The 14421-nt window shown below is 41.9% G+C and overlaps 1 protein-coding gene and 1 non-coding gene across 4 annotated transcripts in view; both read right to left on the reverse strand.

Moving 5' to 3' along the window:
• Positions 1 to 14421, reverse strand: part of Nars2 (asparaginyl-tRNA synthetase 2, mitochondrial) — a 127195-nt gene that overhangs the window by 73864 nt on the left and 38910 nt on the right. The window contains exon 1 of one of the 3 annotated variants that reach the window (XM_023716736.1): positions 7377 to 7442. The exons of the other annotated variants lie outside the window; for them this stretch is intronic. The gene's annotated coding sequence lies outside the window, so the exon portion shown is untranslated. Of the gene's footprint in view, positions 1 to 7376; positions 7443 to 14421 lie in introns of those variants that run through there. 3 annotated transcript variants of the gene reach the window in all.
• Positions 5480 to 5647, reverse strand: LOC111817122. Its single transcript, XR_002821387.1, has one exon. It is a non-coding gene; the product is annotated as a U1 spliceosomal RNA (small nuclear RNA).

The raw sequence follows: 14421 nt of genomic DNA on the forward strand, positions 1-14421 counted from the left end.
TGCTTGCTGCTTCTGCTTTGCTACCCTCTGCCCCCATGAACAGCTTTTCCATTGCAATGCCTGCCTGCCTGCTGTGCTGCCCTGCCTGCCCTGCGCTGGAGCCAGCTGATTACACACTGAAACCTCTAGAAACTGCGAGCTAAACAAACCCTTCCCTTTTGGTATTTTGTCTCAGAAACTAGAGAAAAGTAACTAACACATACACAAAGTATCTTCTTTGACCACAATGTAATAAAATGGCAATAACTCAGTATAGTTACCAGGGGAAAGTGTGGTGGTTTCTGAAAAAGTTAAAATAGAATTATGATGAAGCAGTAATTCTATGCCTAAGTATATATCAAAAAGCATTAAAATAAAGTTTTAAAATAAACACAAATGTTCCTAACACAATTAGCAATAACCAAAAGGTAGAAACTCAAATGTTCATCAATAAAAAAGTGGATAAACAAAATATGATTTATACACAATATTATTCAGCTATAAGGAATAGATAGAACTATGTTGCTTAAACTACACACACACACACACACACACACACACACACACACACACACGGATGAACCTTAAAAATATTAAGCCAAGTAAAAGAAAATACAGTGGTCCCTCACTCACGGAGGTTACGTTCCAGACACCCCCGCAATAAGCGAAAATCAATGAAGTAGCAATGCTGTATTAATTTATATTTTAGGGCTTTATAAACCCCACACTTTTATAAGCCTTTCCCACCTTTTAAAAACACTTCCAATGTTCTCAATTATTTTCTTTTTTTAATGTATTTAGTACAGGGTCTATAGGGTCTCACTACATAGATCTGACTTGTAGTGATCCTTCCTGTTCTTCAGCCTCCTAAGCGCTGGGAGTATAGGGGTGCGCCACTGCGCCTGCCTAAGCAGGCACTTTAATCCGCTGAGCTATCTGGCCGGCCCTTAACCATTTTCTGTACTTGTAAACCTATGTAATTTTTAACATACGCATACTATACAGTATTGCAAAATCCCACAATACAGTGAAAAATCCACGATAAATAATTTAGATTACTATTTTTTGAAAACCCATGAAACAGTGAGTATGCGAAAGTTGAACTGTGAAACGGCGAGGGGCAAACGTATCTACCAAAGGCCTCACACTAAACAGATGGATCCATGATAAGTGATGAGAGTCACTGTCTACAGGAGGGAGAAAACTGAAAAATGAATTAAAGTCAGGCTTGGAAGTATAGGAGATACACATAATTGAGACAGGAGTCAAATTTATTTCTCAATGGAAAGAGTATGGAAAAAATCTCTATGCACAGTCATTATAACCAAATATCACAACATGGTAAAGTCTTAGGGCCAGCCAAATAGCTCAGCGGATTAAAGGGCCTGGAAGCAGGTGCAGGGGCCCGACTGTGCCAGTCCCATCCCCAACTGAGACTGGGCATGGTGGCGCATGTCTGTAATCCCAGCTCTTGGGAGGCTGTAAACAGGAGGGTTACTACAAGTCTGATCTAGTAGTGAGACCCTGAACACCCTATAGACCCTTCCCTAAAAAAAAAAAAGTAAAGTCTTAAAATAAAAATAGTGTGCCAGAGGTACAGATAAACCTGTACAATAGAACTGAAAGCCCAGAAAGAAGCGCACATTCACAGGTAGATATAAGGGATTACCTCACATCAGGAGGCATGGATGTACTCCTTCAAAAGTAGTTCAGGTCAGCAGGGTAGCCATATACAGATACTCCTCATTTACTGCCTTCCTGTCTGACAGTGGTTCCTAGTAATGCCCAAGGCGCCCTGCTCGATTCCCTGGCTGCTGCTGCTCACACTGACAACCTACACTCAGACGCGGTGTGGGAATGTGAGCGGCCGTGCTGCCTTGTCGCTACTTCACTGTACAATACAGTACTGCAGTTTTCTATTCTGCTATCCACTCCAGCTCTGCATGTAAATGTTATGCAAACAGAAGCCAAGTCATCAAGCTGGAGCCTCCTTTGACCATTTCTTTGCTCTGAATATTGTGACATGCGTAACCCACATAGTCCCTCATATAGTGACCAATTCTTTTAAGGACCCAGGCATAGGACCTGAACTGGGTAGTGAAATGAGGCACATCTGACTCACCTAGAAATAAGTTGCAATAATGAAGGTGTATCACGTGCCTTGTTCTGTCTCTGCCCGCCCCCATTTAACTGTTGTGGTAGGTAAAGCTGTTGCCTTTAGTGGTTATAAATATTCAGTGATGGAGGACTGGCGAGATAGTTCAGCAGACTAAGGGTCTGCTTAGGAAAGTGCAGGGCCTGGGGTTGGATCCTGGTACCACATGCTGCGTAGGCCTGTGCCAAATACATTTTTAAAAAAAGATAAATGATGAGTGTCTGCTACATTTTACTCATTCTTCTAGTAATAAAGGCTTTGGTTGTTTTATTCTAATTTACCCAGAAAAAAATTAGTGTTAATAGTATTATACAAACGTAAAAATTTATTTCAAATACACATTGTAGGCATACAGGATGCACCAGTTCCCTAGACTGGCATTACCAGTTTATATTCTATCAGCATTTCCTGTAGGTTCCTGTTCCCTATGTTTGTTTTATACTGTTTTGTAACAAATTGCTACACATTTAGTGGCTTAAAACAACACTGACTTACTGGTTCACTCTCTTCTAGGTCAGAGGTCCACAGGACATGGCTAGGATCTCCCCTTATGAGGCTTCCCGAAGAGCTCAGCTGGCTGCCTTCTCAGCTACAGCCTCAAGCTCTCCAGACTCTCCCTCACTACCAGAACTCCAGGGATTTGGAGTTGCAGGCCTGAGCCAGTCTTCTCAGTGGATGCAGGGCAGACTGCACTCAGCTCGCAGACGCTTCTCACAGGACCTTTTCATGTGCTCTTCTCCAGCTGCAAGCAGCAAAGTCATGTAGTATCATCTTGCAAAATTCTACCTGGTGTATCCAGCAGCAGGAAACTATACTGTTAAAGGGCTCCTGGTGGTTCCATCAGTATCCACACGGATAATCTTTGTATCCTGAGTTCATGTAAGTACAAGATTACCCTAAGTTTCTTAATCTTTTAGGTTTACCAAGAAGTTCTGACTCTTAGACTCCAGAAAATACTAACTGCTGCTCATTTTAATGGCCGAGGATAGGCGTGTATGAGCCACATGAGCCATAGAAAATGACTCACAAGTCTGCTGCTCAAACATACCGAACAGCAACAGCCAGTCCAGACTACTACATACCTCACAGAATGCCCCAAATTCAGAACGCTGACTGCCAAGTGCTGGCAAGATGCGCAGTGGCAGGAGTTTTCACTGACTGTTGGTGGGAATGCAAACTGGTACAGTCACTGTGTAATACATTTAGCCGTTTCGTAACAAAACTACATATATTTTTCCCATGTGAATCTGGTTATGCGCTTTGGTATTCACCTAAAGGTGCTGAAACTGACGTGTACACAGCACATGGATATTTACAGCAGTATTATCCATAATTGCACAAACTTGGAAGAAACCAAGAAGTCCTAGGAACTAGGAAGAACAGTCCAGGCACAAGGAACAGCCAGCAGAGAGGCATATAAGCAGGTTCTGCAGTTTGCGGGGATCAGGTACAAGAGTGTTATAAGATGACATTAGAGAAGAAGGCAGGAGTTATACAACTGCACGGCTTTTACAGATTCACAATAAAGAGACTGAATTTTATTCTAAGAAAACAAACCAACTATTGAAATGTTTTAAACAGAATTGTAACATGATGTTTACGAAGCTATTCTAGAGTCTAAATGGAAACAAAATGACATGGGAAAAAGAATACAAGTGGGGAGACCAATCAGAGGCAAGAAAACAGCACTGTGAACTAGATGGGTAATACTGGAAAGAGAGAAGTAGAGAGAAAGGATTTTCTGAAGCTAACTGATAAAACTGGGTTTGGGGAGATAGGAAGGAAAAGCAAGGACTGTCATACTTCTAGTTTTGTTTTTTTTTTAAACTTAAGCAAACAGATGGACAGCAGCAATTTTTACTGAGATGGAAAAAAACTAAGAGGAACAGGCTCTAGAGAGAAGAAATCAAGAGTTTTATTTAATATGTATTATTTTTGAGTTTGTACAAGACTTTAAAGGAAAAAGTCAGGCAAGCAGGTGCTTGTACAAACGTGGAGCTCTTAGAGAAAGGCTGCGGCTAAAGAGAAAAGCGTTGATAGCGATCATTATGGAGCTGGCACAGACAGCCTTGGAACTAGATGTAAGTCACCAGGAGAAGGGGTGTAGACTAGTGCTTCTCACTGATGATAATACTACCTAAAAATATCTTAGGAATTTTTATTTAGTGGGCACACGTCAGATATCCTGCCATGCACTCAAGCTCCAGGACAACGAAGGCTTTTCCTGTGACCTTCATACAGGTGATCAGTGTTTGAACCCAGCAACACACACCCACACTGTACGCTCACACACAACGTTCTGGCTGCACCCAAGACTTCACACACGCTAGGCAAGGGCTGCACCAGTGAGCTACCTCCCTCCCCTTGCTTATAATTTTTCTCATTTTGAAACAAGGTCTCATCAAGTTGGCCAAGCTGGTCTTGAACTAATGATTCTTCCGCCTCAAGCTTCTAAGTAGCTGAGGTAACAGGTATATGTCACTACGCTTGGTTCCAACAAAGTAGATTTGAGCAACCTGACAAAGTCACTACTTTTATCTATTTTACACATTGCATTTTGGTACAAGATTTTGCTTGCACAAGACTTCTGGGCAAGCCATTTGAGACCAATATAAAAATTTATCAAAGTCTCTCCTATCCCAAAATATGACTCAATTCACTTTTCTCTAATCACACAACATTTATTAGAGCAACACAATTTAGCTCTGCCTTTATCTATCACATCACAGAAAAACTTTGCTAGGACATTTTACCATTAGAAGATGGAAAATAGCAGAACCAAAAAAAGAAAAACCAAAACCAGCCAGCAACTTTAAAATGTGTATAGCATAGTGCAAGACAATATTAAACAAATATTTTCAATTGTCTTTGTTATCCATTCTTACAGCAGAACAAACATAGATGAGTTGTTTCACGATCTTAATGGAATAAAGCAGAAAAACTCACGCAAATCTGCCTGTATCTCCACCCAAGGAGACAGCACGTAGCAGGAGCTGATGGAGGAAAGGAACACAACGACCAGTGGAAAATTTCCTGGCCTTCAATGATCACCCAAGCATTCACTCTACTTCATCTCTTTTGCTCTCACTGCCTTCTAGTTTATCTCCTCCCCACCACTTCTCCCCCAGTTCTATTTATTCATGATTTCAGAGAAAAAGTTGAGAGCAGAATGCATAAATCAGAACCTCGCCACAGAAACCTAAAGATCTAAAATCAAGACAGCATGCCACTGTCTTATTTATACCAATCTGCAGTTTCCTTCAAAGATCACCAGGGAAAGGATGCTGTTCCTGTGCATGTGCCTCACAGGATCAGCGAACATGCTACTGGCTTTCTCTTCTTTTTTGGGGGAAAGAGTGAACACAGCCCACCATTACCACAAGTTATGCAGCCGAGTTCCCACATTCGGGGAAATCTCAGGGTTCAGCATATCCGGATCCGGAGAGCAAGTGACAAGCCTCACCTGGGAAAATCACCTTCGTGATCACAGTATCTACCCTGCCAGGTAAGTATAGTATTTTCTTTCCTTATTCAAATTAAGGGATCATATGGAAGCCAAACCTTTCATGATACAAACAGTAAAAAATCAAAGAAGCTTTGAGTTAAAAGTGAAATGAGGAGACTTTAACTTGTCTTTTTGTGTAAAAGAAGAACCTAAAGCCTAAAATGGTAAGCACTAAGTGTCCAAGCGCATCTTACAGACAGCTAGTTCGTGGCAAGATCGGGAGCAGAACGCAGGTCTCTCAGCTTATGGCACAATCACCTTCCAGGCTGCTCTTATTTTTCCTGTAGACTTGACATGAAGTGATAGCAAAATCCTTTATTGCTTGGTGCAGGAGGACTGCAGAAGAGAAGCAAGGTCCCTCGGAGGAGGCAGGGAGACAAAGAATTTACTGGCTGGGCTGGGTGTGGAGTCTGCATGGGCAGTGGGGCGCCCTACCAGGGCTGATGGGGGAAGGTCTGGTCCCTGCATGCATGCAAAACACAAGAGGAAGCTGAGATTAAGCAGGGGGTGAAGAAAGCAGTCAGTCTCAGTGCGGCTCATCATTGGTTCTGGGATACCCATGTGTATATATTCGAAAACATGGAGTTTGGATCACACACACAAAAAAACACAGGAACTAAATCTGTCCTACAATCTCCGAAGATTTGGATTTGGCAGCATTGAGTTCCCCCCCATCCTGCCCTGCCTCAAGCTGGGCTGCCATCACTGCTACGAGACCTGCTCTGGCCTGCTGTCAGACTGCATCTCCTATGCAAGAGCTAGAGCCAAAGGCAACAGACTCCACACACAGTCTCCTACTGCTGGCTATGTGAGTTGTAGGATTTCCTGGTTATTAACAAGCCTTATGAAGGCCATTCACTGATCTAATAATTTCCGATAAGCCCAGTTTATGTTCCTGAACTTTCCAACTGCTACAAATGTGTATCTTGGGAGTACACTGAACTTCTAGAACAAAAATAATCTTTCTTAAAATAGGGGTCCATTTACATTCCAGAACAGCCACTAAGCAGAACACCCCCTCTCAGCCCTGAGAAAGGTTCCATTCTGGCAACTATCGGATCAGCAGGAAGGGAGGCTGTTAGCTCAGACTGCTTGTAAACAGTCTGCCTTCCCACTGAGCAGGCTGCGAGGGGCGGAGAACAAGCAAAGCAAGAGGCTTGGAGTCTAGAAGCAGAGCACAAGGCTGGGCAGAACAAAGGGCGAACAAATAACGCTGCCGTTTTCCTTACAGGAGAAAAACAATGTCAAGTTGAAAACAACAAACTTGTTCCCAACATGAAGGATAAAAGGCACCAAACACAAACAGAGAAATATTAAGTCTGGCCATCAGATGGGGACAAGAGCAATGGAAAGGACAGTGTCCTAATTGCCAGCCTTTCCCTTGAGGAGGCAAATCTACTACTCTCCATAAGTTCCCAAGTCATTTATCTCACCCAAAAACTTCATTATCACTAAACATGTAAGGGCTCAGTGAATATTTACAGAACAAAGGGACACTAAGCATTCTGAATCCTTCTATCGAATTTCTTTCTATGAAAGCTAGTTCCTTACTTTCCAACCTTCTCAAAATATAACATTTCATTCATCTCAATCAACAGTTGCTAAAAGAACGCATTTTTTGGCAGCTGTTACACAGACAAAAGCAAGTTGCCCACGCACAGCCCGCCAGGGTCTGGCTGCCCCCGCTGAGGTACTCCAGGGTACACCACTATGAGGAATACTGACACAGGTGCTCACCACTCTGGTGCTGTCCAAGAAATACTCCAGTAACTTGCGCTGGGGGGGGTGATTAAAGTACCTCCTGCAGTGGATGGACTATGTCTTACAAGAAACATATTCACAAACATCTCATTTTTAATAAAATTCCAGGTCTCCAAACAATAAACTGGCACCAGTCTCAAAAAATATAAACTCAAAGGCTTGTGTTTATGAAAGTGACATTTTATTTATGGCTACTTAATTGAATTCCTGTGCCCAAAATAGCAACATGAAAATTCAATTTCATAAAAGGAGAATCTATTTTTCTACTTTAATTAGTAATGGAAACAATAATTCAGAGGGAGGGAAAAAAGAATTTTCTCACATTAGAAGTTCAACACTTTCTAACAGATTAACTTAGCCCACAGCATAACTACTTCTGGGAAAATGTAGGACAGGAACGTAGATAATGAAAAGGAAAGCAGTGTTTATTACTGAGATGCATAAACTACTGTCTGCATATCAGGATCCAAGCACACTTCAGGATCACCTAACTGCTCCACATCACTATCTGCCCACCTAGCACTAGGCTTTTCTCTGGCTTCTCCTCTGCTGAACTTCCCTACGTTACCTTCCATACAGCAGTCAGAATGTTATTCCTAAAATATAATGACTTAGGTCATTTCTTTGCTTACACAATTGGATATGGCTTGGGAGTGTCTCCCAAGGTTCCAAGTATTGAAATTTAATTCCCATTGTGAGGTATTTTACTGGTCTTGTTATTGTTGAGACAGGATGGCCTCAAACTGGAAGGATCCTCCAGCCTCAGCTTCCCCGTGTTGGGATTACAGGTGTCCACCACCATGCCCAGCCTAAATTGTGAGGTATCAGGAGGAAGGAAATTAATCTCACTGTGGTGCTTGGAGGTGGGGTCTTTGAGAGGTGATCAGCACTAGATAAATTCATTAGGGTGGAGTCCTTTGCAGAATCCTACTGGCTTTATCAGAGGAAGTAGAGACCAGAAGATGCATACGCGTGCACGCCTGCTCCGTCTTACTGAGTCAGGATGTTTAGACCCACCTTGAGACTCCACCAAGGAAACCAGGCCACAAAGGCCATCAAGAGATGCAGCCCTTCAATCCCACCCCTCCAGAAACAGTCAAAACAAATCTCTATAATTTACCCAGTCAATGGTATTGTCATTAGCAACGGAAAGTGAACTAAATCAGTTTAGAAATCTTTGAAGATTCCCATGTCACTTGGAGTTAAAGTGCTTTATCTGAAGGTCTAGTAGAAATATTTTTCACTACCACAATTATGGAGAAATACTTGAATTCAGTGGGTATCACCTGAATTTCAAACATCCCACATTCATGCTAGTGAATTACACATATTTCATTCTTTTTTAAAATGCATTTGGTACAGGATCTCACTATGCAGCTGGATTCATAGGGATCCTCTTGTCTCAGCCTCCCCAGCGCTGGGATTACAAGTGTGCACCACCACGCCCGGTCTCAGTGGCCGACTCAGCATGTGGTGCCAGGGATCTAAACCAGGTGCCTGTGCTTGCCTCAGCAGGCACTTAGCCAGCTGAGCTATCTCGCCAGCCCTGAATTTCATTCTTTTAGTATCATCTGAATGGTCTATAATACATTCTCTATGTAAGTCAAGGGAAAGCTCTACAATATCTGCTGTAGAACTCTACCAAGAATTATTTACCCTTTCACCAAGTATTACCAACTGCAAACTTCATAATTGTGAGTCATCAATACAATTTATAACAGTCAAAGCCAGCAACTCTCTATAATTCTATACGAAGACTGTAAATCTAAATCATCGACATCTACTAATTAAATTACTTTTTATATTATTAAGTACAGCAGTAGTTTTTTTTTATCAAGGGTAAAAAATATTTTATATGATTTGTATTTCATTTGGGGAGAGAAAAATTATTACCTATGTTATTTTTAAAAAAGTGTACCTCACAAAACTGAACATCACTGTCATATACAATCTATCCCTACTCTCAACTTCCTGGCCAGACAGTCACTCAATGGCAGGGACGTGTTCTGAGAAATGCATCCTTAAGCAATTTTGTTGTTGTGTCAATATCACAGATCATACTTCTATAAACCCAGATAAAGTGCCTTTTCCTTTTTCTTTGTTTCTTTTTTGCACCAGGGTCTCATTAAGTTGGCAGTCTCCAATTCCTAGGCTCCAAAGATCTTTGTGGAGTGATAGGCATGTGTCACCATTTACCTCCTGATGCAAACAAGAAACATTTTAGTGCTGAGTGTAGTGGCACACACCTGTAATCCCAGCACTTGGGAGGCAGAAGGATCACTGCCAGTCCAGTTCAAGACCAGCCTGGGTTACAAAGTGAGCTCAAGGCCAGCCTGAACTGCACAGTGAAACCTTGTCTCAAAAAGACAAAAGAGAAAAAAAAAAAAAAAAGAAAAGAAAAGAAAAGAAGACTTCAAATGTGAGCTGTATGAAGCTGCTGCCAATGGAACATGGCACATACCTTACAGCAAATTTGTATTTGTGGGCCAGGGAGATGGCTCAGGAAGAATAAGCGCTTGCCTGGCAAGCACAAGGGCCTGAGTTCAATCCCAGTTCTTCCACCAACAAACAAACAAACAAAAAAACCTTGTATTTGTGAGTAGGAGGAGTAAAATAATGATAAAACATAAATACAGAAACCAGTGTGCTGGTTAACTTTAACTGTTAGCTTCACTCTAAGACTCCTGGAGAGGAGACTGGATCACGGGGCCCTGCACTCATTGCTGATGTCCACAGGTCACGGTGCCACTTGGAGGGGGAACCTAGATGCAGGAGGCCGCTGTGGGAGTGCCTCTGGGGCTACGCAGCCCTCTCGGGCTCCTTTCTGTTCTGCTTCCGGCTGCTGTGAAGTCAGCAGCTTCGTTCTACAATGGGGTTGCTGCTTTGGATTTGGTCAATAACAGACAGAGCCCTCTGAATTCAGGGGCCAAAGCAAAACTGTTCATTTAACTTGTAGGAGCTGGGTACTTTGTCCCAGCAATGGGATGGCTAATACACCCAGTAATAGTGACTTACTACTACACTAGCAAGTGTTATGTATTGTACACAGTTGTACGTGCTGTACTTTTACATCACTGGCAGCTCGGCAGTTTGTTATACTAGCATCACCATACATATGGAAGCAGCAATATATTACTGGAGGAAAGGAATTTTTCAACTCCAACATGACCTTATGGGACCATTGTCATGCAGGTGGGCTGCTGTTAATTTAAGCATACATGGCACAGGACTATACTCATGTGACGTCAACTCCCAGTACTATTTCCCCCTTTCACTAGGCTCCGACCACACTGGCCTTCATGGATGTTTCTTAAAACCTAAGACAGCTCTCACCACTGAGCTTCTGTAACTTGCTATTCCTTCTGACAAGAGCATTCTTCCCCACATACCAACATTACTCATTTTCTTCATAGCGTTTTTATAAGAACATCTCACTAAGGCTTATACTGAGTACTCATTTTAAACTAGAATCTCCTCCCTAATCTCTTTTCCTAATACTTTTTCCCCACACTCTAATTACCAAATCATGCTAACACTTAGTAGCTTAAAATAATACTCTATTTGCATCCTCCACAATTCAGCAGGTCGCAGGGTTTGATGGGGCGGCTGTTGTGTGGGGTATCTTGTGCTTGGTCAAATGGCTGGGGGAGCTGTCTACCTTGAGGTAAATATTCAAAATGATTGCTCTAACCTTGAGTCTAGCGCCTCAGACTTGGCCTACAAAGCTGGCAAAGCTTCCCCACATGAACAGTCTATTTCCACACAAAGAGTTGTGGTCTTCTTGCAGCCAGATTTCCTCCCTCAGAGCTCAGGCTCTAAAAGAACAAAGGCACCACCTGTGAGGTTTATGACCCAGACAAGGTCACTTCTTAAAAAACTGTAGTTTAAAAAAAAATGTAGTTTATTAGTACATGTATGTTTACATTCCTTATAGAAAGCTGATACATATTCATAACACATCTTAGCTCCTTTCTAAACTTTTCTGGCATGCTCTACTACAACAACATGCAGGTGGGGACCACAGACGAATACAAACGCTGGAAGTGCAGCATGCCAGGGGGCTAACTTTAGAGACAGTGATGAGAGAATACTCTCTATGGTTTTTTATTTTATTTTTTCTGTACTAGTGCAGGGTCTACAGGGTATCACTATGTAGATCTGGCTCATACTGATTCTCCTGTTTTCAGCCTCCCAACTGCTGGGATTCCTGGCATGTACCACCTCGCCCCTTCTCCATGCTGTCTCAGCTCGCCCTGGGGGCGGGATCGAACCCGGGCCGCTGTGCTCTGCCTAGGCAGGCGCTTCAGTAACGCTGAGCTATCAGGCTGCCCCTGTGGCTTTTTAATTATCTCCCCTTCTATAAGGATTCCACAAGGAAAAGAACTTTAGGGTATTTTGCTCAGTACTAATTTCTAAATACATGCTATATATTTAATTAACATTAATTAGAAAAAGGACTACTTATTGCATTAGGTAAGTAATATGTAACAATATTCACCATATTTACTTACTTCTCACCTACTAATTTAATTTTTTAAAAGGTACCCGGGATGAAGGTGGGTAATTTTGGAAGCAGAAAGTAGTACTTTTCTAACATCGTGAAGAAAAAAAAATTAGAAAATAATTTTCATTTATTTTTAAAAAGGCAAAAACAGGGACCTGATTTTCAAAGACACAAAGTAAATAGTTTTAAGAAAACTTTAAAGAGTAAGTAATCACAATAAATATAAACAGACTAAGTTAGGCAATTTCAAATGCAAAAACTAAGAGACTGGAATTTTTAAAGTATCCAATCTACATGTTAGTTATCAAGATTCAATGACGGGGCCAGCCAGATGGCTCAGTGTACTAAAGTGCCTGCTTAGGCAGAGTGCAGAGGCTGGGGTTCCTTCCCCAGTCTGCAGTGCCAGCCCCACCCCCAGGGTATGCTGAGAATGTTGATGGAGATGGGTGTGGTGGTGCCAGCCTGTAATCCCAGCACTTGGGAGGCTGAAAATAGGAGGATCACTATGAGTCTGATCTACGTAGTGAGTCACTTCAGACCCTGTACTAAATACGGGGGGGGGGGGGTTGCAATGAAAACATAAGACAAAAAATGGTTTACAGTTAAATTACAGCTAATAGTAAAAAGTGCCAAATAAATACTGATTTAACAAACCAACAAGCAAGCCATGGGTGGGCTGGTTAGGGGTATAGCTCAGTAGTAGCATTCTCGCCCAGCACATGTGAGGCCCTAGGTTTGATTTCCAACACATTTTAAACAAACAAAATAAGTAGATATGATTAAATGAATACCAGACAAATACATAAACCATAAGACAAAATGCAGTGGTAGAAAGAGGGACATTGTATAATAAAGATTAATTTATTAAGAAGAAATTCTAAATTTGTATTTATGTAATAATGTAATTCCAAAAATACCCGAACAAGCTGGGTGTAGCTGGCATAAACCTGCAATGCTAGCACTCTGGAGACTGAGGCGGGAGGAGAGCTGCAAGTGCGGCCATCCTGGGCTACCCTATGACATCAAGGTGAGCCCTGACTAGATGGTGAGACCTTGCTTCAAAAGTTAACGAAGGGCTGGGGAGGTAGCTCAGCATGCATAAGGGCAAGTGCAAGGTCCCAAGTTCAATCCCTGGTACAAAAATTAATTAATTAATAAAAATAACCTATTAGAAAACACTGAAAAATATACAAAAGGATTGTAACAGATCAGTAATTGACATATAAAGAAAACTATCACTATGCATGCTGTAGATTTGATCATACAATTACAAACCTTACTCTACAGATTTATAGTAAATGCTGTGCCCAATAAATAAAAAAAATACAAGGTATATAGAACATTTTATACTACAAGATAATATTAAAGGGTCAGGATATAGCTCAGCAGCACAGCACCTGCCTCACAAGCATGAGGTCCTGAGTTCAATTCCTGGTACCCAAAAATAAAATAAGGTAATATTAAGCACTGGGAAATAAATGTAACAAAGATATTCATAATCTTTATAAAGAAAATTACTAAGCTCTATTGAAAATGTATTAAAGACATCTACATCTGTTGAGTGATATACAATGATTAGGGATAGGAAGACTGAATACCATAAAAATACCCATTTTTCCAAACTGATCTCCAAAAACAGTATTATTTCAATTAAAGGTCATACAGATGGGTGTGGCGGGGGTTGCTGAGAGAATATGAAAAAGTGCTCTGGAAGGGAAAAAGATCAAAGATAGCTAAGAAACTCCTAAAATTAGGAGGGAGGCTTTGCTATGCCACATATCAAAACTTAACAATAACAGCAATTAAGACATTGAGGTATTTGCACAGATATATTACATAAGACAATAGAATGGCACATACATACAGAAACAGACTTGCATGTCTGGAAATTTGATTTATGACAGAGCTGCAATTCTAATCACAATAGAGAATGGGGCAAATTCAATAAATGGCACTAAAATAATTAGTACTCTATTTTGGAAAAATACACAACTCATCACAACTGTCGTGGTTTGGGGTTTCTGCAAGGGGAACAATACAATACAGGACATACTGTATAAGATTACTTAGATCCAGCCCAGCCCAGCCCAGGCCCAGCATGTGGGAGAGCTTCCTGCTTCCCTAAGCCTGCGGGACCACTCTGGACCAAAACTCTGGCATGCCCCGTGAGAGACCCTCTACTGTGCCCTCGGGACCCCTCCAACCCTCCACAGGCCCCGCCCCCAAGCCCGTCCAGTGAATGAGAACTTCTGCAATGCTCTTGGGACCCCCAATTCAACCTCAAGCCCAGGCGTAGCTAGTGTGTGGGAAAGGTTCTGCGATCTCCTGTGCTCCCTGGGCCAGGGAGACAGCAGAGGGGCACCACAGGCTCACTGTTGTGCCACAAGGGCACAACAGATTCACTTCCAAGAGCTGCAGCAGGAGGGAGCTGAACACAACAGCTAGGCCTGGGTCAGGTATAACTGGATAAACTCAAACTTAATAATAGATCTGAACCCAAATTTCAGTAGGTGCCAA

This window comes from Octodon degus, unplaced genomic scaffold (assembly GCF_000260255.1).
Source record: "Octodon degus isolate 3935 unplaced genomic scaffold, OctDeg1.0 scaffold00049, whole genome shotgun sequence".
In the NCBI taxonomy this organism is placed as follows: Eukaryota; Metazoa; Chordata; class Mammalia; order Rodentia; family Octodontidae; genus Octodon; species Octodon degus.